Source organism: Lithobates pipiens, unplaced genomic scaffold, assembly GCF_037356315.1.
Source record: "Lithobates pipiens isolate NorthernLeopardFrog02 unplaced genomic scaffold, aLitPip1_a1.2 Scaffold_13, whole genome shotgun sequence".
Lineage (NCBI taxonomy): Eukaryota > Metazoa > Chordata > Amphibia > Anura > Ranidae > Lithobates > Lithobates pipiens.
Window position 1 is genome coordinate 175,344,712 of NW_027507718.1, and position 15,706 is coordinate 175,360,417.

Genomic DNA, 15,706 nt, shown 5'->3' on the forward strand with positions numbered 1-15,706 from the left:
AGGTGGTCACCTCGGGCAATCGAGAGGAAAAATACAGCAGGTCGCCAAAGCCAACAACATAATGGAAAAAAGCCTACGGCACCTGGTATTCCCAGGCGGTCTCCCATCCAGGTACTAACCAGGCCCGACCCTGCTTAGCATCCGAGATCAGACGAGATCGAGCGCATTCAGGGTGATGTGGCCGTAGGCGATCTTGCACCCTACTTACAACTCTCTTGACAAAAGCCAAGGTGGTCACCTCGGGCAATCGAGAGGAAAAATACAGCAGGTCGCCAAAGCCAACAACATAATGGAAAAAAGCCTACGGCACCTGGTATTCCCAGGCGGTCTCCCATCCAGGTACTAACCAGGCCCGACCCTGCTTAGCATCTGAGATCAGACGAGATCGAGCGCATTTAGGATGATGTGGCTGTAGGTGATCTGGCCCCCTACTTACAACTCTCTTGACAAAAGCCAAGGTGGTCACCTCGGGCAATTGAGAGGAAAAATACAGCAGGTCGCCAAAGCCAACAACATAATGGAAAAAAGTCTACGGCACCTGGTATTCCCAGGCGGTCTCCCATCCAGGTACTAACCAGGCCTGACCCTGCTTAGCATCCGAGATCAGACGAAATCGAGCGCATTCAGGGGGATGTGGCGGTAGGTGATGTGGCGGTAGGTGATGTGGCGGTAGGTGATGTGGCTGTAGGTGATGTGGCTGTAGGTGATCTTGCACCCTACTTACAACTCTCTTGACAACAGCCAAGGTGGTCACCTCGGGCAATCGAGAGATAAAATACAGCAGGTTGCCAAAGCCAACAACATAATGGAAAAAAGCCTACGGCACCTGGTATTCCCAGGCGGTCTCCCATCCAGGTACTAACCAGGCCCGACCTTGCTTAGCATCCAAGATCAGACGAGATCGAGCGCACTCAGGGTGATGTGGCCGTAGGCGATCTCGCACTCTACTTACAACTCTCTTGACAAAAGCCAAGGTGGTCACCTCGGGCAATCGAGAGGAAAAATACAGCAGGTCGCCAAAGCCAACAACATAATGGAAAAAAGCCTACGGCACCTGGTATTCCCAGGCGGTCTCCCATCCAGGTACTAACCAGGCCTGACCCTGCTTAGCATCCGAGATCAGACGAAATCGAGCGCATTCAGGGGGATGTGGCGGTAGGTGATGTGGCGGTAGGTGATGTGGCGGTAGGTGATGTGGCTGTAGGTGATGTGGCTGTAGGTGATCTTGCACCCTACTTACAACTCTCTTGACAAAAGCCAAGGTGGTCACCTCGGGCAATCGAGAGGAAAAATACAGCAGGTCGCCAAAGCCAACAACATAATGGAAAAAAGCCTACGGCACCTGGTATTCCCAGGCGGTCTCCCATCCAGGTACTAACCAGGCCTGACCCTGCTTAGCATCTGAGATCAGACGAGATCGAGCGCATTTAGGATGATGTGGCTGTAGGTGATCTGGCCCCCTACTTACAACTCTCTTGACAAAAGCCAAGGTGGTCACCTCGGGCAATTGAGAGGAAAAATACAGCAGGTCGCCAAAGCCAACAACATAATGGAAAAAAGTCTACGGCACCTGGTATTCCCAGGGGGTCTCCCATCCAGGTACTAACCAGGCCCGACCCTGCTTAGCATCCAAGATCAGACGAGATCGAGCGCACTCAGGGTGATGTGGCCGTAGGCGATCTCGCACTCTACTTACAACTCTCTTGACAAAAGCCAAGGTGGTCACCTCGGGCAATCGAGAGGAAAAATACAGCAGGTCGCCAAAGCCAACAACATAATGGAAAAAAGCCTACGGCACCTGGTATTCCCAGGCGGTCTCCCATCCAGGTACTAACCAGGCCTGACCCTGCTTAGCATCCGAGATCAGACGAAATCGAGCGCATTCAGGGGGATGTGGCGGTAGGTGATGTGGCGGTAGGTGATGTGGCGGTAGGTGATGTGGCGGTAGGTGATGTGGCTGTAGGTGATGTGGCTGTAGGTGATCTTGCACCCTACTTACAACTCTCTTGACAAAAGCCAAGGTGGTCACCTCGGGCAATCGAGAGGAAAAATACAGCAGGTCGCCAAAGCCAACAACATAATGGAAAAAAGCCTACGGCACCTGGTATTCCCAGGCGGTCTCCCATCCAGGTACTAACCAGGCCCGACCCGGATGGGAGACCGCCTGGGAATACCAGGTGCCGTAGGCTTTTGGCCATTATGTTGTTGGCTTTGGTGACCTGCTGTATTTTTCCTCTCGATTGCCCGAGGTGACCACCTTGGCTTTTGTCAAGAGAGTTGTAAGTAGGGTGCAAGATCGCCTACGGCCACATCACCCTGAATGCGCTCGATCTCGTCTGATCTCGGATGCTAAGCAGGGTCGGGCCTGGTTAGTACCTGGAAGGGAGACAGCCTGGGAATACCAGGTGCCGTAGGCTTTTTTCCATTATGTTGTTGGCTTTGGCGACCTGCTGTATTTTTCCTCTCGATTGCCCGAGGTGACCACCTTGGCTTTTGTCAAGAGAGTTGTAAGTAGGGTGCAAGATCGCCTAGGGCCACATCACCCTGAATGCGCTCGATCTCGTCTGATCTCGGATGCTAAGCAGGGTCGGGCATGGTTAGTACCTGGATGGGAGACCGCCTGGGAATACCAGGTGCCGTAGGCTTTTTTCCATTATGTTGTTGGCTTTGGCGACCTGCTGTATTTTTCCTCTCGATTGCCCGAGGTGACCACCTTGGCTTTTGTCAAGAGAGTTGTAAGTAGGGTGCAAGATCGCCTACGGCCACATCACCCTAAATGCGCTCGATCTTGTCTGATCTCGGATGCTAAGCAGGGTCGGGCCTGGTTAGTACCTGGATGGGAGACCGCCTGGGAATACCAGGTGCCGTAGGCTTTTTTCCATTATGTTATTGGCTTTGGCGACCTGCTGTATTTTTCCTCTCGATTGCCCGAGCTGACCACCTTGGCTTTTGTCAAGAGAGTTGTAAGTAGGGTGCAAGATCACCTATGGCCGCATCACCCTGAATGCGCTCGATCTCGTCTGATCTTGGATGCTAAGCAGGGTCGGGCCTGGTTAGTACCTGGATGGGAGACCGCCTGGGAATACCAGGTGCCGTAGGCTTTTTTCCATTATGTTGTTGGCTTTGGCGACCTGCTGTATTTTTCCTCTCGTTTGCCTGAGGTGACCACCTTGGCTTTTGTCAAGAGAGTTGTAAGTAGGGTGCAAGATCACCTACGGCCGCATCACCCTGAATGCGCTCGATCTCGTCTGATCTTGGATGCTAAGCAGGGTCGGGCCTGGTTAGTACCTGGATGGGAGACCGCCTGGGAATACCAGGTGCCGTAGGCTTTTTTCCATTATGTTGTTGGCTTTGGCGACCTGCTGTATTTTCCTCTCGATTGCCCGAGGTGACCACCTTGGCTTTTGTCAAGAGAGTTGTAAGTAGGGTGCGAGATCGCCTACGGCCACATCACCCTGAATGCGCTCGATCTCGTCTGATCTCGGATGCTAAGCAAGGTCGGGCCTGGTTAGTACCTGGATGGGAGACCGCCTGGGAATACCAGGTGCCGTAGGCTTTTTTCCATTATGTTGTTGGCTTTGGCAACCTGCTGTATTTTATCTCTCGATTGCCCGAGGTGACCACCTTGGCTTTTGTCAAGAGAGTTGTAAGTAGGGTGCAAGATCGCCTACGGCCACATCTCCCTGAATGCGCTTGATCTCGTCTGATCTCGTCTGATCTCGGATGCTAAGCAGGGTCGGGCCTGGTTAGTACCTGGATGGGAGACCGCCTGGGAATACCAGGTGCCGTAGGCTTTTTTCCATTATGTTGTTGGCTTTGGCGACCTGCTGTATTTTTCCTCTCGATTGCCCGAGGTGACCACCTTGGCTTTTGTCAAGAGAGTTGTAAGTAGGGCGCAAGATCGCCTACGGCCACATCACCCTGAATGCGCTCGATCTCGTCTGATCTCGAATGCTAAGCAGGGTCGGGCCTGGTTAGTACCTGGATGGGAGACCGCCTGGGAATACCAGGTGCCGTAGGCTTTTGGCCATTATGTTGTTGGCTTTGGCGACCTGCTGTATTTTTCCTCTCGATTGCCTGAGGTGACCACCTTGGCTTTTGTCAAGAGAGTTGTAAGTAGGGTGCAAGATCGCCTACGGCCACATCACCCTGAATGCGCTCGATCTCGTCTGATCTCTGATGTTAAGCAGGGTCGGGCCTGGTTAGTACCTGGATGGGAGACCGTCTGGGAATACCAGGTGCCGTAGGCTTTTTTCCATTATGTTGTTGGCTTTGGCGACCTGCTGTATTTTTCCTCTCGATTGCCCGAGGTGACCACCTTGGCTTTTGTCAAGAGAGTTGTAAGTAGGGTGCAAGACCGCCTACGGCCACATCACCCTGAATGCGCTCGATCTCGTCTGATCTCGGATGCTAAGCAGGGTCGGGCCTGGTTAGTACCTGGATGGGAGATGGCCTGGGAATACCAGGTGCCGTAGGCTTTTTTCCATTATGTTGTTGGCTTTGGCGACCTGCTGTATTTTTGCTCTCTAATGCCCGAGGTGACCACCTTGGCTTTTATCAAGAGAGTTGTAAGTAGGACGCAAGGTCGCCTACGGCCACATCACCCTGAATGCGCTCGATCTCGTCTGATCTCGGATGCTAAGCAGGGTCGGGCCTGGTTAGTACCTGGATGGGAGACCACCTGGGAATACCATGTGCCGTAGGCTTTTTTCCATTATGTTGTTGGCTTTGGCGACCTGCTGTATTTTTCCTCTCAATTGCCCGAGGTGACCACCTTGGCTTTTGTCAAGAGAGTTGTAAGTAGGGTGCAAGATCACCTACGGCCACATCACCCTGAATGCGCTCGATCTCGTCTGATCTCGGATGCTAAGCAGGGTCGGGCCTAGTTAGTACCTGGATGGGAGACCGCCTGGGAATACCAGGTGCCGTAGGCTTTTTTCCATAATGTTGTTGGCTTTGGCGACCTGTGGTATTTTTCCTCTCGATTGCCCGAGGTGACCATCTTGGCTTTTGTCAAGAGAGTTGTAAGTAGGGTGCAAGATTGCCTACAGCCACATCACCCTGAATGCGCTCGATATCGTCTGATCTCGGATGCTAAGCAGGGTAGGGCTTGGTTAGTACCTGGATGGGAGACCGCCTGGGAATACCATGTGCCTTAGGCTTTTTTCCATTATGTTGTTGGCTTTGGTGACCTGCTGTATTTTTCCTCATGATTGCCCGAGGTGACCACCTTGGCTTTTGTCAAGAGAGTTGTAAGTAGGGCGCAAGATCGCCTATGGCCACATCACCCTGAATGCGCTCGATATCGTCTGATCTCGGATGCTAGGCAGGAGTCGGGCCTTGTTAGAACCTGAATGGGAGACCGCCTGGGAATACCAGGTGCCGTAGGCTTTTTTCCATTATGTTGTTGGCTTTGGCGACCTGCTGTATTTTTCCTCTCGATTGCCCGAGGTGACCACCTTGGCTTTTGTCAAGAGAGTTGTAAGTAGGGTGCAAGATTGCCTACGGCCACATCACCCTGAATGCGCTCGATCTCGTCTGATCTCGGATGCTAAGCAGGGTCGGGCCTGGTTAGTACCTGGATGGGAGACCGCCTGGGAATACCAGGTGCCGTAGGCATTTTTCCATTATGTTGTTGGCTTTGGCGACCTGCTGTATTTTTCCTCTCGATTGCCCGAGGTGACCACCTTGGCTTTTGTCAAGAGAGTTGTAAGTAGGGTGCAAGATCGCCTAGGGCCACATCACCCTGAATGCGCTCGATCTCGTCTGATCTCGGATGCTAAGCAGGGTCGGGCATGGTTAGTACCTGGATGGGAGACCGCCTGGGAATACCAGGTGCCGTAGGCTTTTTTCCATTATGTTGTTGGCTTTGGCGACCTGCTGTATTTTTCCTCTCGATTGCCCGAGGTGACCACCTTGGCTTTTGTCAAGAGAGTTGTAAGTAGGGTGCAAGATCACCTACGGCCACATCACCCTGAATGCGCTCGATCTCGTCTGATCTCGGATGCTAAGCAGGGTCGGGCCTAGTTAGTACCTGGATGGGAGACCGCCTGGGAATACCAGGTGCCGTAGGCTTTTTTCCATAATGTTGTTGGCTTTGGCGACCTGTGGTATTTTTCCTCTCGATTGCCTGAGGTGACCATCTTGGCTTTTGTCAAGAGAGTTGTAAGTAGGGTGCAAGATTGCCTACAGCCACATCACCCTGAATGCGCTCGATATCGTCTGATCTCGGATGCTAAGCAGGGTAGGGCTTGGTTAGTACCTGGATGGGAGACCGCCTGGGAATACCATGTGCCGTAGGCTTTTTTCCATTATGTTGTTGGCTTTGGTGACCTGCTGTATTTTTCCTCATGATTGCCCGAGGTGACCACCTTGGCTTTTGTCAAGAGAGTTGTAAGTAGGGCGCAAGATCGCCTATGGCCACATCACCCTGAATGCGCTCGATATCGTCTGATCTCGGATGCTAGGCAGGAGTCGGGCCTTGTTAGAACCTGAATGGGAGACCGCCTGGGAATACCAGGTGCCGTAGGCTTTTTTCCATTATGTTGTTGGCTTTGGCGACCTGCTGTATTTTTCCTCTCGATTGCCCGAGGTGACCACCTTGGCTTTTGTCAAGAGAGTTGTAAGTAGGGTGCAAGATTGCCTACGGCCACATCACCCTGAATGCGCTCGATCTCGTCTGATCTCGGATGCTAAGCAGGGTCGGGCCTGGTTAGTACCTGGATGGGAGACCGCCTGGGAATACCAGGTGCCGTAGGCATTTTTCCATTATGTTGTTGGCTTTGGCGACCTGCTGTATTTTTCCTCTCGATTGCCCGAGGTGACCACCTTGGCTTTTGTCAAGAGAGTTGTAAGTAGGGTGCAAGATCGCCTAGGGCCACATCACCCTGAATGCGCTCGATCTCGTCTGATCTCGGATGCTAAGCAGGGTCGGGCATGGTTAGTACCTGGATGGGAGACCGCCTGGGAATACCAGGTGCCGTAGGCTTTTTTCCATTATGTTGTTGGCTTTGGCGACCTGCTGTATTTTTCCTCTCGATTGCCCGAGGTGACCACCTTGGCTTTTGTCAAGAGAGTTGTAAGTAGGGTGCAAGATCACCTACGGCCACATCACCCTGAATGCGCTCGATCTCGTCTGATCTCGGATGCTAAGCAGGGTCGGGCCTAGTTAGTACCTGGATGGAAGACCGCCTGGGAATACCGGGTGCTGTAGGCTTTGTTCCATTATGTTGTTGGCTTTGGCGACCTGCTGTATTTTTCCTCTTAATTGCCCGAGGTGACCACCTTGGCTTTTGTCAAGAGAGTTGTAAGTAGGGCACAAGATCGCCTACGGCCACATCACCCTGAATGCGCTCGATCTCGTCTGATCTCGAATGCTAAGCAGGGTCGGGCCTGGTTAGTACCTGGATGGGAGACCGCCTGGGAATACCAGGTGCCGTAGGCTTTTGGCCATTATGTTGTTGGCTTTGGCGACCTGCTGTATTTTTCCTCTCGATTGCCTGAGGTGACCACCTTGGCTTTTGTCAAGAGAGTTGTAAGTAGGGTGCAAGATCGCCTACGGCCACATCACCCTGAATGCGCTCGATCTCGTCTGATCTCTGATGCTAAGCAGGGTCGGGCCTGGTTAGTACCTGGATGGGAGACCGCCTGGGAATACCAGGTGCCGTAGGCTTTTTTCCATTATGTTATTGGCTTTGGCGACCTGCTGTATTTTTCCTCTCGATTGCCCGAGCTGACCACCTTGGCTTTTGTCAAGAGAGTTGTAAGTAGGGTGCTAGATTGCCTACGGCCACATCACCCTGAATGCGCTCGATCTCGTCTGATCTCGGATGCTAAGCAGGGTCGGGCCTGGTTAGTACCTGGATGGGAGACCGCCTGGAAATACCAGGTGCCGTAGGCTTTTTTCCATTATGTTGTTGGCTTTGGCGACCTGCTGTATTTTTCCTCTCGTTTGCCTGAGGTGACCACCTTGGCTTTTGTCAAGAGAGTTGTAAGTAGGGTGCAAGATCACCTACGGCCGCATCACCCTGAATGCGCTTGATCTCGTCTGATCTTGGATGCTAAGCAAGGTCGGGCCTGGTTAGTACCTGGATGGGAGACCGCCTGGGAATACCAGGTGCCGTAGGCTTTTTTCCATTATGTTGTTGGCTTTGGCAACCTGCTGTATTTTATCTCTCGATTGCCCGAGGTGACCACCTTGGCTTTTGTCAAGAGAGTTGTAAGTAGGGTGCAAGATCGCCTACAGCCACATCTCCCTGAATGCGCTTGATCTCGTCTGATCTCGTCTGATCTCGGATGCTAAGCAGGGTCGGGCCTGGTTAGTACCTGGATGGGAGACCGCCTGGGAATACCAGGTGCCGTAGGCTTTTTTCCATTATGTTGTTGGCTTTGGCGACCTGCTGTATTTTTCCTCTCGATTGCCCGAGGTGACCACCTTGGCTTTTGTCAAGAGAGTTGTAAGTAGGGCGCAAGATCGCCTACGGCCACATCACCCTGAATGCGCTCGATCTCGTCTGATCTCAAATGCTAAGCAGGGTCGGGCCTGGTTAGTACCTGGATGGGAGACCGCCTGGGAATACCAGGTGCCGTAGGCTTTTGGCCATTATGTTGTTGGCTTTGGCGACCTGCTGTATTTTTCCTCTCGATTGCCTGAGGTGACCACCTTGGCTTTTGTCAAGAGAGTTGTAAGTAGGGTGCAAGATCGCCTACGGCCACATCACCCTGAATGCGCTCGATCTCGTCTGATCTCGGATGCTAAGCAGGGTCGGGCCTGGTTAGTACCTGGATGGGAGATGGCCTGGGAATACCAGGTGCCGCAGGCTTTTTTCCATTATGTTGTTGGCTTTGGCGACCTGCTGTATTTTTGCTCTCTAATGCCCGAGGTGACCACCTTGGCTTTTATCAAGAGAGTTGTAAGTAGGACGCAAGGTCGCCTACGGCCACATCACCCTGAATGCGCTCGATCTCGTCTGATCTCGGATGCTAAGCAGGGTCGGGCCTGGTTAGTACCTGGATGGGAGACCACCTGGGAATACCATGTGCCGTAGGCTTTTTTCCATTATGTTGTTGGCTTTGGTGACCTGCTGTATTTTTCCTCTCAATTGCCCGAGGTGACCACCTTGGCTTTTGTCAAGAGAGTTGTAAGTAGGGTGCAAGATCACCTACGGCCACATCACCCTGAATGCGCTCGATCTCGTCTGATCTCGGATGCTAAGCAGGGTCGGGCCTAGTTAGTACCTGGATGGGAGACCGCCTGGGAATACCAGGTGCCGTAGGCTTTTTTCCATAATGTTGTTGGCTTTGGCGACCTGTGGTATTTTTCCTCTCGATTGCCCGAGGTGACCATCTTGGCTTTTGTCAAGAGAGTTGTAAGTAGGGTGCAAGATTGCCTACAGCCACATCACCCTGAATGCGCTCGATATCGTCTGATCTCGGATGCTAAGCAGGGTAGGGCTTGGTTAGTACCTGGATGGGAGACCGCCTGGGAATACCATGTGCCGTAGGCTTTTTTCCATTATGTTGTTGGCTTTGGTGACCTGCTGTATTTTTCCTCATGATTGCCCGAGGTGACCACCTTGGCTTTTGTCAAGAGAGTTGTAAGTAGAGCGCAAGATCGCCTATGGCCACATCACCCTGAATGCGCTCGATATCGTCTGATCTCGGATGCTAGGCAGGAGTCGGGCCTTGTTAGAACCTGAATGGGAGACCGCCTGGGAATACCAGGTGCCGTAGGCTTTTTTCCATTATGTTGTTGGCTTTGGCGACCTGCTGTATTTTTCCTCTCGATTGCCCGAGGTGACCACCTTGGCTTTTGTCAAGAGAGTTGTAAGTAGGGTGCAAGATTGCCTACGGCCACATCACCCTGAATGCGCTCGATCTCATCTGATCTCGGATGCTAAGCAGGGTCGGGCCTGGTTAGTACCTGGATGGGAGACCGCCTGGGAATACCAGGTGCCGTAGGCATTTTTCCATTATGTTGTTGGCTTTGGCGACCTGCTGTATTTTTCCTCTCAATTGCCCGAGGTGACCACCTTGGCTTTTGTCAAGAGAGTTGTAAGTAGGGTGCAAGATTGCCTACGGCCACATCACCCTGAATGCGCTCGATCTCATCTGATCTCGGATGCTAAGCAGGGTCGGGCCTGGTTAGTACCTGGATGGGAGACCGCCTGGGAATACCAGGTGCCGTAGGCATTTTTCCATTATGTTGTTGGCTTTGGCGACCTGCTGTATTTTTCCTCTCGATTGCCCGAGGTGACCACCTTGGCTTTTGTCAAGAGAGTTGTAAGTAGGGTGCAAGATCGCCTAGGGCCACATCACCCTGAATGCGCTCGATCTCGTCTGATCTCGGATGCTAAGCAGGGTCGGGCATGGTTAGTACCTGGATGGGAGACCTCCTGGGAATACCAGGTGCCGTAGGCTTTTTTCCATTATGTTGTTGGCTTTGGCGACCTGCTGTATTTTTCCTCTCGATTGCCCGAGGTGACCACCTTGGCTTTTGTCAAGAGAGTTGTAAGTAGGGTGCAAGATCACCTACGGCCACATCACCCTGAATGCGCTCAATCTCGTCTGATCTCGGATGCTAAGCAGGGTCGGGCCTAGTTAGTACCTGGATGGAAGACCGCCTGGGAATACCGGGTGCTGTAGGTTTTGTTCAATTATGTTGTTGGCTTTGGCGACCTGCTGTATTTTTCCTCTTAATTGCCCGAGGTGACCACCTTGGCTTTTGTCAAGAGAGTTGTAAGTAGGGCGCAAGATCGCCTACGGCCACATCACCCTGAATGCGCTTGATCTCGTCTGATCTCGAATGCTAAGCAGGGTCGGGCCTGGTTAGTACCTGGATGGGAGACCGCCTGGGAATACCAGGTGCCGTAGGCTTTTGGCCATTATGTTGTTGGCTTTGGCGACCTGCTGTATTTTTCCTCTCGATTGCCTGAGGTGACCACCTTGGCTTTTGTCAAGAGAGTTGTAAGTAGGGTGCAAGATCGCCTACGGCCACATCACCCTGAATGCGCTCGATCTCGTCTGATCTCTGATGCTAAGCAGGGTCGGGCCTGGTTAGTACCTGGATGGGAGACCGCCTGGGAATACCAGGTGCCGTAGGCTTTTTTCCATTATGTCGTTGGCTTTGGCGACCTGCTGTATTTTTCCTCTCGATTGCCCGAGGTGACCACCTTGGCTTTTGTCAAGAGAGTTGTAAGTAGGGTACAAGACCGCCTACGGCCACATCACCCTGAATGCGCTCGATCTCGTCTGATTTCGGATGCTAAGCAGGGTCGGGCCTGGTTAGTACCTGGATGGGAGATGGCCTGGGAATACCATGTGCCATAGGCTTTTTTCCATTATGTTGTTGGCTTTGGCGACCTGCTGTATTTTTCCTCTCAATTGCCCGAGGTGACCACCTTGGCTTTTGTCAAGAGAGTTGTAAGTAGGGTGCAAGATCGCCTACGGCCACATCACCCTGAATGCGCTCGATCTTGTCTGATCTCTGATGCTAAGCAGGGTCGGGCCTGGTTAGTACCTGGATGGGAGACCGCCTGGGAATACCAGGTGCCGTAGGCTTTTTTCCATTATGTTGTTGGCTTTGGCGACCTGCTGTATTTTTCCTCTCGATTGCCCGAGGTGACCACCTTGGCTTTTATCAAGAGAGTTGTAAGTAGGACGCAAGATCGCCTACGGCCACATCACCCTGAATGCGCTCGATCTCGTCTGATCTCGGATGCTAAGCATGGTCGGGCCTAGTTAGTACCTGGATGGAAGACCGCCTGGGAATACCGGGTGCAGTAGGCTTTGTTCCATTATGTTGTTGGCTTTGGTGACCTGCTGTATTTTTCCTCTCGATTGCCCGAGGTGACCACCTTGGCTTTTGTCAAGAGAGTTTTAAGTAGGGTGCAAGATTGTCTACGGCCAAATCACCCTGAATGTGCTCGATCTCGTCTGATCTCGAATGCTAAGCAGGGTCGGGCCTGGTTAGTACTCGGATGGGAGACCGCCTGGGAATACCAGGTGCCGTAGGCTTTTGGCCATTATGTTGTTGGCTTTGGCGACCTGCTGTATTTTTCCTCTCGATTGCCCGAGGTGACCACCTTGGCTTTTGTCAAGAGAGTTGTAAGTAGGGTGCAAGATCGCCTACGGCCACATCACCCTAAATGCGCTCGATCTCGTCTGATCTCTGATGCTAAGCAGGGTCGGGCCTGGTTAGTACCTGGATGGGAGACCGCCTGGGAATACCAGGTGCCGTAGGCTTTTTTCCATTATGTTGTTGGCTTTGGCGACCTGCTGTATTTTTCCTCTTGATTGCCCGAGCTGACCACCTTGGCTTTTGTCAAGAGAGTTGTAAGTAGGGTGCAAGATCACCTACGGCCACATCACCCTGAATGCGCTCGATCTCGTCTGATCTCGGATGCTAAGCAGGGTCGGGCCTAGTTAGTACCTGGATGGAAGACCGCCTGGGAATACCGGGTGCTGTAGGCTTTTTTCCATTATGTTGTTGGCTTTGGCGACCTGCTGTATTTTTCCTCTTAATTGCCCGAGGTGACCACCTTGGCTTTTGTCAAGAGAGTTGTAAGTAGGGCGCAAGATCGCCTACGGCCACATCACCCTGAATGCGCTCGATCTCGTCTGATCTCGAATGCTAAGCAGGGTCGGGCCTGGTTAGTACCTGGATGGGAGACCGCCTGGGAATACCAGGTGCCGTAGGCTTTTGGCCATTATGTTGTTGGCTTTGGCGACCTGCTGTATTTTTCCTCTCGATTGCCTGAGGTGACCACCTTGGCTTTTGTCAAGAGAGTTGTAAGTAGGGTGCAAGATCGCCTACGGCCACATCACCCTGAATGCGCTCGATCTCGTCTGATCTCTGATGCTAAGCAGGGTCGGGCCTGGTTAGTACCTGGATGGGAGACCGCCTGGGAATACCAGGTGCCGTAGGCTTTTTTCCATTATGTTATTGGCTTGGCGACCTGCTGTATTTTTCCTCTCGATTGCCCGAGCTGACCACCTTGGCTTTTGTCAAGAGAGTTGTAAGTAGGGTGCTAGATTGCCTACGGCCACATCACCCTGAATGCGCTCGATCTCGTCTGATCTCGGATGCTAAGCAGGGTCGGGCCTGGTTAGTACCTGGATGGGAGACCGCCTGGAAATACCAGGTGCCGTAGGCTTTTTTCCATTATGTTGTTGGCTTTGGCGACCTGCTGTATTTTTCCTCTCGTTTGCCTGAGGTGACCACCTTGGCTTTTGTCAAGAGAGTTGTAAGTAGGGTGCAAGATCACCTACGGCCGCATCACCCTGAATGCGCTCGATCTCGTCTGATCTTGGATGCTAAGCAAGGTCGGGCCTGGTTAGTACCTGGATGGGAGACCGCCTGGGAATACCAGGTGCCGTAGGCTTTTTTCCATTATGTTGTTGGCTTTGGCAACCTGCTGTATTTTATCTCTCGATTGCCCGAGGTGACCACCTTGGCTTTTGTCAAGAGAGTTGTAAGTAGGGTGCAAGATCGCCTACAGCCACATCTCCCTGAATGCGCTTGATCTCGTCTGATCTCGTCTGATCTCGGATGCTAAGCAGGGTCGGGCCTGGTTAGTACCTGGATGGGAGACCGCCTGGGAATACCAGGTGCCGTAGGCTTTTTTCCATTATGTTGTTGGCTTTGGCGACCTGCTGTATTTTTCCTCTCGATTGCCCGAGGTGACCACCTTGGCTTTTGTCAAGAGAGTTGTAAGTAGGGCGCAAGATCGCCTACGGCCACATCACCCTGAATGCGCTCGATCTCGTCTGATCTCAAATGCTAAGCAGGGTCGGGCCTGGTTAGTACCTGGATGGGAGACCGCCTGGGAATACCAGGTGCCGTAGGCTTTTGGCCATTATGTTGTTGGCTTTGGCGACCTGCTGTATTTTTCCTCTCGATTGCCTGAGGTGACCACCTTGGCTTTTGTCAAGAGAGTTGTAAGTAGGGTGCAAGATCGCCTACGGCCACATCACCCTGAATGCGCTCGATCTCGTCTGATCTCTGATGTTAAGCAGGGTCGGGCCTGGTTAGTACCTGGATGGGAGACCGCCTGGGAATACCAGGTGCCGTAGGCTTTTTTCCATTATATTGTTGGCTTTGGCGACCTGCTGTATTTTTCCTCTCGATTGCCCGAGGTGACCACCTTGGCTTTTGTCAAGAGAGTTGTAAGTAGGGTGCAAGACCGCCTACGGCCACATCACCCTGAATGCGCTCGATCTCGTCTGATCTCGGATGCTAAGCAGGGTCGGGCCTGGTTAGTACCTGGATGGGAGATGGCCTGGGAATACCAGGTGCCGCAGGCTTTTTTCCATTATGTTGTTGGCTTTGGCGACCTGCTGTATTTTTGCTCTCTAATGCCCGAGGTGACCACCTTGGCTTTTATCAAGAGAGTTGTAAGTAGGACGCAAGGTCGCCTACGGCCACATCACCCTGAATGCGCTCGATCTCGTCTGATCTCGGATGCTAAGCAGGGTCGGGCCTGGTTAGTACCTGGATGGGAGACCACCTGGGAATACCATGTGCCGTAGGCTTTTTTCCATTATGTTGTTGGCTTTGGTGACCTGCTGTATTTTTCCTCTCAATTGCCCGAGGTGACCACCTTGGCTTTTGTCAAGAGAGTTGTAAGTAGGGTGCAAGATCACCTACGGCCACATCACCCTGAATGCGCTCGATCTCGTCTGATCTCGGATGCTAAGCAGGTTCGGGCCTAGTTAGTACCTGGATGGGAGACCGCCTGGGAATACCAGGTGCCGTAGGCTTTTTTCCATAATGTTGTTGGCTTTGGCGACCTGTGGTATTTTTCCTCTCGATTGCCCGAGGTGACCATCTTGGCTTTTGTCAAGAGAGTTGTAAGTAGGGTGCAAGATTGCCTACAGCCACATCACCCTGAATGCGCTCGATATCGTCTGATCTCGGATGCTAAGCAGGGTAGGGCTTGGTTAGTACCTGGATGGGAGACCGCCTGGGAATACCATGTGCCGTAGGCTTTTTTCCATTATGTTGTTGGCTTTGGTGACCTGCTGTATTTTTCCTCATGATTGCCCGAGGTGACCACCTTGGCTTTTGTCAAGAGAGTTGTAAGTAGAGCGCAAGATCGCCTATGGCCACATCACCCTGAATGCGCTCGATATCGTCTGATCTCGGATGCTAGGCAGGAGTCGGGCCTTGTTAGAACCTGAATGGGAGACCGCCTGGGAATACCAGGTGCCGTAGGCTTTTTTCCATTATGTTGTTGGCTTTGGCGACCTGCTGTATTTTTCCTCTCGATTGCCCGAGGTGACCACCTTGGCTTTTGTCAAGAGAGTTGTAAGTAGGGTGCAAGATCGATTATGGCCACATCACCCTGAATGCGCTCGATCTCGTCTGATCTCGGATGATAAGCAGGGTCGGGCCTGGTTAGTACTTGGATGGGAGACCGCCTGGGAATACCAGGTGCCGCAGGCTTTTTTCCATTATGTTGTTGGCTTTGGCGACCTGCTGTATTTTTCCTCTCGATTGCCCGAGGTGACCACCTTGGCTTTTGTCAAGAGAGTTGTAAGTAGGGTGGAAGATCGCCTACGGCCACATCACCCTGAATGTGCTCGATCTCGTCTGATCTCGGATGCTAAGCAGGGTCGGGCCTGGTTAGTACCTAGATGGGAGACCGCCTGGGAATACCAGGTGCCGTAGGCTTTTTTCCATTATGTTGTTGGCTTTGGCGACCTG

General features: G+C 52.4%; 38 non-coding genes and 25 pseudogenes across 38 annotated transcripts; 55 read left to right on the top strand and 8 right to left on the bottom strand.

Moving 5' to 3' along the window:
- Positions 1–70: 70 nt before the first annotated feature.
- Positions 71–189, bottom strand: LOC143977340 (5S ribosomal RNA). Its single transcript, XR_013273624.1, has one exon. It is a non-coding gene; the product is annotated as a 5S ribosomal RNA (ribosomal RNA).
- Positions 190–298: 109 nt separating this feature from the next.
- On the bottom strand, positions 299–417 carry LOC143978983 (5S ribosomal RNA; annotated as a pseudogene).
- A 109-nt stretch (positions 418–526) lies between these two features.
- On the bottom strand, positions 527–645 carry LOC143979216 (5S ribosomal RNA; annotated as a pseudogene).
- Positions 646–814: 169 nt separating this feature from the next.
- Positions 815–933, bottom strand: LOC143977508 (5S ribosomal RNA). Its single transcript, XR_013273784.1, has one exon. It is a non-coding gene; the product is annotated as a 5S ribosomal RNA (ribosomal RNA).
- A 109-nt stretch (positions 934–1,042) lies between these two features.
- LOC143978888 (5S ribosomal RNA) lies at positions 1,043–1,161 on the bottom strand (annotated as a pseudogene).
- A 169-nt stretch (positions 1,162–1,330) lies between these two features.
- On the bottom strand, positions 1,331–1,449 carry LOC143979407 (5S ribosomal RNA; annotated as a pseudogene).
- Positions 1,450–1,558: 109 nt separating this feature from the next.
- LOC143977422 (5S ribosomal RNA) lies at positions 1,559–1,677 on the bottom strand. The gene has a single exon (XR_013273701.1). It is a non-coding gene; the product is annotated as a 5S ribosomal RNA (ribosomal RNA).
- Positions 1,678–1,786: 109 nt separating this feature from the next.
- On the bottom strand, positions 1,787–1,905 carry LOC143978889 (5S ribosomal RNA; annotated as a pseudogene).
- Positions 1,906–2,298: 393 nt separating this feature from the next.
- Positions 2,299–2,417, top strand: LOC143977600 (5S ribosomal RNA; annotated as a pseudogene).
- Positions 2,418–2,526: 109 nt separating this feature from the next.
- On the top strand, positions 2,527–2,645 carry LOC143977300 (5S ribosomal RNA). The gene has a single exon (XR_013273585.1). It is a non-coding gene; the product is annotated as a 5S ribosomal RNA (ribosomal RNA).
- Positions 2,646–2,754: 109 nt separating this feature from the next.
- LOC143977170 (5S ribosomal RNA) lies at positions 2,755–2,873 on the top strand. The gene has a single exon (XR_013273454.1). It is a non-coding gene; the product is annotated as a 5S ribosomal RNA (ribosomal RNA).
- A 109-nt stretch (positions 2,874–2,982) lies between these two features.
- LOC143977876 (5S ribosomal RNA) lies at positions 2,983–3,101 on the top strand (annotated as a pseudogene).
- A 109-nt stretch (positions 3,102–3,210) lies between these two features.
- LOC143977490 (5S ribosomal RNA) lies at positions 3,211–3,329 on the top strand. Its single transcript, XR_013273766.1, has one exon. It is a non-coding gene; the product is annotated as a 5S ribosomal RNA (ribosomal RNA).
- Positions 3,330–3,437: 108 nt separating this feature from the next.
- LOC143976314 (5S ribosomal RNA) lies at positions 3,438–3,556 on the top strand. Its single transcript, XR_013272628.1, has one exon. It is a non-coding gene; the product is annotated as a 5S ribosomal RNA (ribosomal RNA).
- A 109-nt stretch (positions 3,557–3,665) lies between these two features.
- Positions 3,666–3,794, top strand: LOC143978189 (5S ribosomal RNA; annotated as a pseudogene).
- A 109-nt stretch (positions 3,795–3,903) lies between these two features.
- On the top strand, positions 3,904–4,022 carry LOC143976506 (5S ribosomal RNA). Its single transcript, XR_013272810.1, has one exon. It is a non-coding gene; the product is annotated as a 5S ribosomal RNA (ribosomal RNA).
- Positions 4,023–4,131: 109 nt separating this feature from the next.
- Positions 4,132–4,250, top strand: LOC143976588 (5S ribosomal RNA). Its single transcript, XR_013272889.1, has one exon. It is a non-coding gene; the product is annotated as a 5S ribosomal RNA (ribosomal RNA).
- A 109-nt stretch (positions 4,251–4,359) lies between these two features.
- LOC143977430 (5S ribosomal RNA) lies at positions 4,360–4,478 on the top strand. The gene has a single exon (XR_013273709.1). It is a non-coding gene; the product is annotated as a 5S ribosomal RNA (ribosomal RNA).
- Positions 4,479–4,587: 109 nt separating this feature from the next.
- LOC143976518 (5S ribosomal RNA) lies at positions 4,588–4,706 on the top strand. The gene has a single exon (XR_013272822.1). It is a non-coding gene; the product is annotated as a 5S ribosomal RNA (ribosomal RNA).
- Positions 4,707–4,815: 109 nt separating this feature from the next.
- On the top strand, positions 4,816–4,934 carry LOC143976993 (5S ribosomal RNA). The gene has a single exon (XR_013273281.1). It is a non-coding gene; the product is annotated as a 5S ribosomal RNA (ribosomal RNA).
- Positions 4,935–5,043: 109 nt separating this feature from the next.
- On the top strand, positions 5,044–5,162 carry LOC143979179 (5S ribosomal RNA; annotated as a pseudogene).
- A 338-nt stretch (positions 5,163–5,500) lies between these two features.
- Positions 5,501–5,619, top strand: LOC143977802 (5S ribosomal RNA). The gene has a single exon (XR_013273867.1). It is a non-coding gene; the product is annotated as a 5S ribosomal RNA (ribosomal RNA).
- A 109-nt stretch (positions 5,620–5,728) lies between these two features.
- LOC143977301 (5S ribosomal RNA) lies at positions 5,729–5,847 on the top strand. Its single transcript, XR_013273586.1, has one exon. It is a non-coding gene; the product is annotated as a 5S ribosomal RNA (ribosomal RNA).
- Positions 5,848–5,956: 109 nt separating this feature from the next.
- On the top strand, positions 5,957–6,075 carry LOC143976994 (5S ribosomal RNA). Its single transcript, XR_013273282.1, has one exon. It is a non-coding gene; the product is annotated as a 5S ribosomal RNA (ribosomal RNA).
- Positions 6,076–6,184: 109 nt separating this feature from the next.
- Positions 6,185–6,303, top strand: LOC143978510 (5S ribosomal RNA; annotated as a pseudogene).
- A 338-nt stretch (positions 6,304–6,641) lies between these two features.
- On the top strand, positions 6,642–6,760 carry LOC143977813 (5S ribosomal RNA). The gene has a single exon (XR_013273870.1). It is a non-coding gene; the product is annotated as a 5S ribosomal RNA (ribosomal RNA).
- Positions 6,761–6,869: 109 nt separating this feature from the next.
- LOC143977302 (5S ribosomal RNA) lies at positions 6,870–6,988 on the top strand. The gene has a single exon (XR_013273587.1). It is a non-coding gene; the product is annotated as a 5S ribosomal RNA (ribosomal RNA).
- Positions 6,989–7,097: 109 nt separating this feature from the next.
- Positions 7,098–7,216, top strand: LOC143978040 (5S ribosomal RNA; annotated as a pseudogene).
- A 109-nt stretch (positions 7,217–7,325) lies between these two features.
- Positions 7,326–7,444, top strand: LOC143976517 (5S ribosomal RNA). Its single transcript, XR_013272821.1, has one exon. It is a non-coding gene; the product is annotated as a 5S ribosomal RNA (ribosomal RNA).
- Positions 7,445–7,553: 109 nt separating this feature from the next.
- LOC143976545 (5S ribosomal RNA) lies at positions 7,554–7,672 on the top strand. The gene has a single exon (XR_013272849.1). It is a non-coding gene; the product is annotated as a 5S ribosomal RNA (ribosomal RNA).
- Positions 7,673–7,781: 109 nt separating this feature from the next.
- On the top strand, positions 7,782–7,900 carry LOC143976394 (5S ribosomal RNA). The gene has a single exon (XR_013272703.1). It is a non-coding gene; the product is annotated as a 5S ribosomal RNA (ribosomal RNA).
- A 109-nt stretch (positions 7,901–8,009) lies between these two features.
- LOC143978668 (5S ribosomal RNA) lies at positions 8,010–8,128 on the top strand (annotated as a pseudogene).
- A 109-nt stretch (positions 8,129–8,237) lies between these two features.
- LOC143978892 (5S ribosomal RNA) lies at positions 8,238–8,366 on the top strand (annotated as a pseudogene).
- Positions 8,367–8,475: 109 nt separating this feature from the next.
- On the top strand, positions 8,476–8,594 carry LOC143976312 (5S ribosomal RNA). Its single transcript, XR_013272626.1, has one exon. It is a non-coding gene; the product is annotated as a 5S ribosomal RNA (ribosomal RNA).
- Positions 8,595–8,703: 109 nt separating this feature from the next.
- Positions 8,704–8,822, top strand: LOC143978230 (5S ribosomal RNA; annotated as a pseudogene).
- A 109-nt stretch (positions 8,823–8,931) lies between these two features.
- Positions 8,932–9,050, top strand: LOC143976519 (5S ribosomal RNA). Its single transcript, XR_013272823.1, has one exon. It is a non-coding gene; the product is annotated as a 5S ribosomal RNA (ribosomal RNA).
- Positions 9,051–9,159: 109 nt separating this feature from the next.
- On the top strand, positions 9,160–9,278 carry LOC143976995 (5S ribosomal RNA). Its single transcript, XR_013273283.1, has one exon. It is a non-coding gene; the product is annotated as a 5S ribosomal RNA (ribosomal RNA).
- A 109-nt stretch (positions 9,279–9,387) lies between these two features.
- LOC143978511 (5S ribosomal RNA) lies at positions 9,388–9,506 on the top strand (annotated as a pseudogene).
- A 338-nt stretch (positions 9,507–9,844) lies between these two features.
- Positions 9,845–9,963, top strand: LOC143976576 (5S ribosomal RNA). Its single transcript, XR_013272877.1, has one exon. It is a non-coding gene; the product is annotated as a 5S ribosomal RNA (ribosomal RNA).
- Positions 9,964–10,072: 109 nt separating this feature from the next.
- LOC143976587 (5S ribosomal RNA) lies at positions 10,073–10,191 on the top strand. The gene has a single exon (XR_013272888.1). It is a non-coding gene; the product is annotated as a 5S ribosomal RNA (ribosomal RNA).
- A 109-nt stretch (positions 10,192–10,300) lies between these two features.
- Positions 10,301–10,419, top strand: LOC143977147 (5S ribosomal RNA). The gene has a single exon (XR_013273432.1). It is a non-coding gene; the product is annotated as a 5S ribosomal RNA (ribosomal RNA).
- Positions 10,420–10,528: 109 nt separating this feature from the next.
- On the top strand, positions 10,529–10,647 carry LOC143978558 (5S ribosomal RNA; annotated as a pseudogene).
- A 109-nt stretch (positions 10,648–10,756) lies between these two features.
- Positions 10,757–10,875, top strand: LOC143978821 (5S ribosomal RNA). Its single transcript, XR_013273980.1, has one exon. It is a non-coding gene; the product is annotated as a 5S ribosomal RNA (ribosomal RNA).
- Positions 10,876–10,984: 109 nt separating this feature from the next.
- On the top strand, positions 10,985–11,103 carry LOC143976546 (5S ribosomal RNA). The gene has a single exon (XR_013272850.1). It is a non-coding gene; the product is annotated as a 5S ribosomal RNA (ribosomal RNA).
- A 109-nt stretch (positions 11,104–11,212) lies between these two features.
- On the top strand, positions 11,213–11,331 carry LOC143979353 (5S ribosomal RNA; annotated as a pseudogene).
- Positions 11,332–11,440: 109 nt separating this feature from the next.
- Positions 11,441–11,559, top strand: LOC143977405 (5S ribosomal RNA). Its single transcript, XR_013273685.1, has one exon. It is a non-coding gene; the product is annotated as a 5S ribosomal RNA (ribosomal RNA).
- Positions 11,560–11,668: 109 nt separating this feature from the next.
- On the top strand, positions 11,669–11,787 carry LOC143978877 (5S ribosomal RNA; annotated as a pseudogene).
- Positions 11,788–11,896: 109 nt separating this feature from the next.
- On the top strand, positions 11,897–12,015 carry LOC143980119 (5S ribosomal RNA). The gene has a single exon (XR_013274262.1). It is a non-coding gene; the product is annotated as a 5S ribosomal RNA (ribosomal RNA).
- A 109-nt stretch (positions 12,016–12,124) lies between these two features.
- On the top strand, positions 12,125–12,243 carry LOC143977338 (5S ribosomal RNA). The gene has a single exon (XR_013273622.1). It is a non-coding gene; the product is annotated as a 5S ribosomal RNA (ribosomal RNA).
- A 109-nt stretch (positions 12,244–12,352) lies between these two features.
- LOC143978041 (5S ribosomal RNA) lies at positions 12,353–12,471 on the top strand (annotated as a pseudogene).
- Positions 12,472–12,580: 109 nt separating this feature from the next.
- Positions 12,581–12,699, top strand: LOC143976528 (5S ribosomal RNA). The gene has a single exon (XR_013272832.1). It is a non-coding gene; the product is annotated as a 5S ribosomal RNA (ribosomal RNA).
- Positions 12,700–12,808: 109 nt separating this feature from the next.
- LOC143976547 (5S ribosomal RNA) lies at positions 12,809–12,927 on the top strand. Its single transcript, XR_013272851.1, has one exon. It is a non-coding gene; the product is annotated as a 5S ribosomal RNA (ribosomal RNA).
- A 108-nt stretch (positions 12,928–13,035) lies between these two features.
- LOC143976395 (5S ribosomal RNA) lies at positions 13,036–13,154 on the top strand. Its single transcript, XR_013272704.1, has one exon. It is a non-coding gene; the product is annotated as a 5S ribosomal RNA (ribosomal RNA).
- Positions 13,155–13,263: 109 nt separating this feature from the next.
- LOC143978239 (5S ribosomal RNA) lies at positions 13,264–13,382 on the top strand (annotated as a pseudogene).
- Positions 13,383–13,491: 109 nt separating this feature from the next.
- On the top strand, positions 13,492–13,620 carry LOC143978893 (5S ribosomal RNA; annotated as a pseudogene).
- Positions 13,621–13,729: 109 nt separating this feature from the next.
- LOC143976313 (5S ribosomal RNA) lies at positions 13,730–13,848 on the top strand. Its single transcript, XR_013272627.1, has one exon. It is a non-coding gene; the product is annotated as a 5S ribosomal RNA (ribosomal RNA).
- Positions 13,849–13,957: 109 nt separating this feature from the next.
- On the top strand, positions 13,958–14,076 carry LOC143976348 (5S ribosomal RNA). Its single transcript, XR_013272659.1, has one exon. It is a non-coding gene; the product is annotated as a 5S ribosomal RNA (ribosomal RNA).
- A 109-nt stretch (positions 14,077–14,185) lies between these two features.
- On the top strand, positions 14,186–14,304 carry LOC143978231 (5S ribosomal RNA; annotated as a pseudogene).
- A 109-nt stretch (positions 14,305–14,413) lies between these two features.
- LOC143976520 (5S ribosomal RNA) lies at positions 14,414–14,532 on the top strand. The gene has a single exon (XR_013272824.1). It is a non-coding gene; the product is annotated as a 5S ribosomal RNA (ribosomal RNA).
- A 109-nt stretch (positions 14,533–14,641) lies between these two features.
- LOC143978020 (5S ribosomal RNA) lies at positions 14,642–14,760 on the top strand (annotated as a pseudogene).
- A 109-nt stretch (positions 14,761–14,869) lies between these two features.
- Positions 14,870–14,988, top strand: LOC143978512 (5S ribosomal RNA; annotated as a pseudogene).
- Positions 14,989–15,326: 338 nt separating this feature from the next.
- LOC143978060 (5S ribosomal RNA) lies at positions 15,327–15,445 on the top strand (annotated as a pseudogene).
- A 109-nt stretch (positions 15,446–15,554) lies between these two features.
- LOC143980104 (5S ribosomal RNA) lies at positions 15,555–15,673 on the top strand. Its single transcript, XR_013274248.1, has one exon. It is a non-coding gene; the product is annotated as a 5S ribosomal RNA (ribosomal RNA).
- The last annotated feature ends 33 nt before the right edge of the window (positions 15,674–15,706 follow it).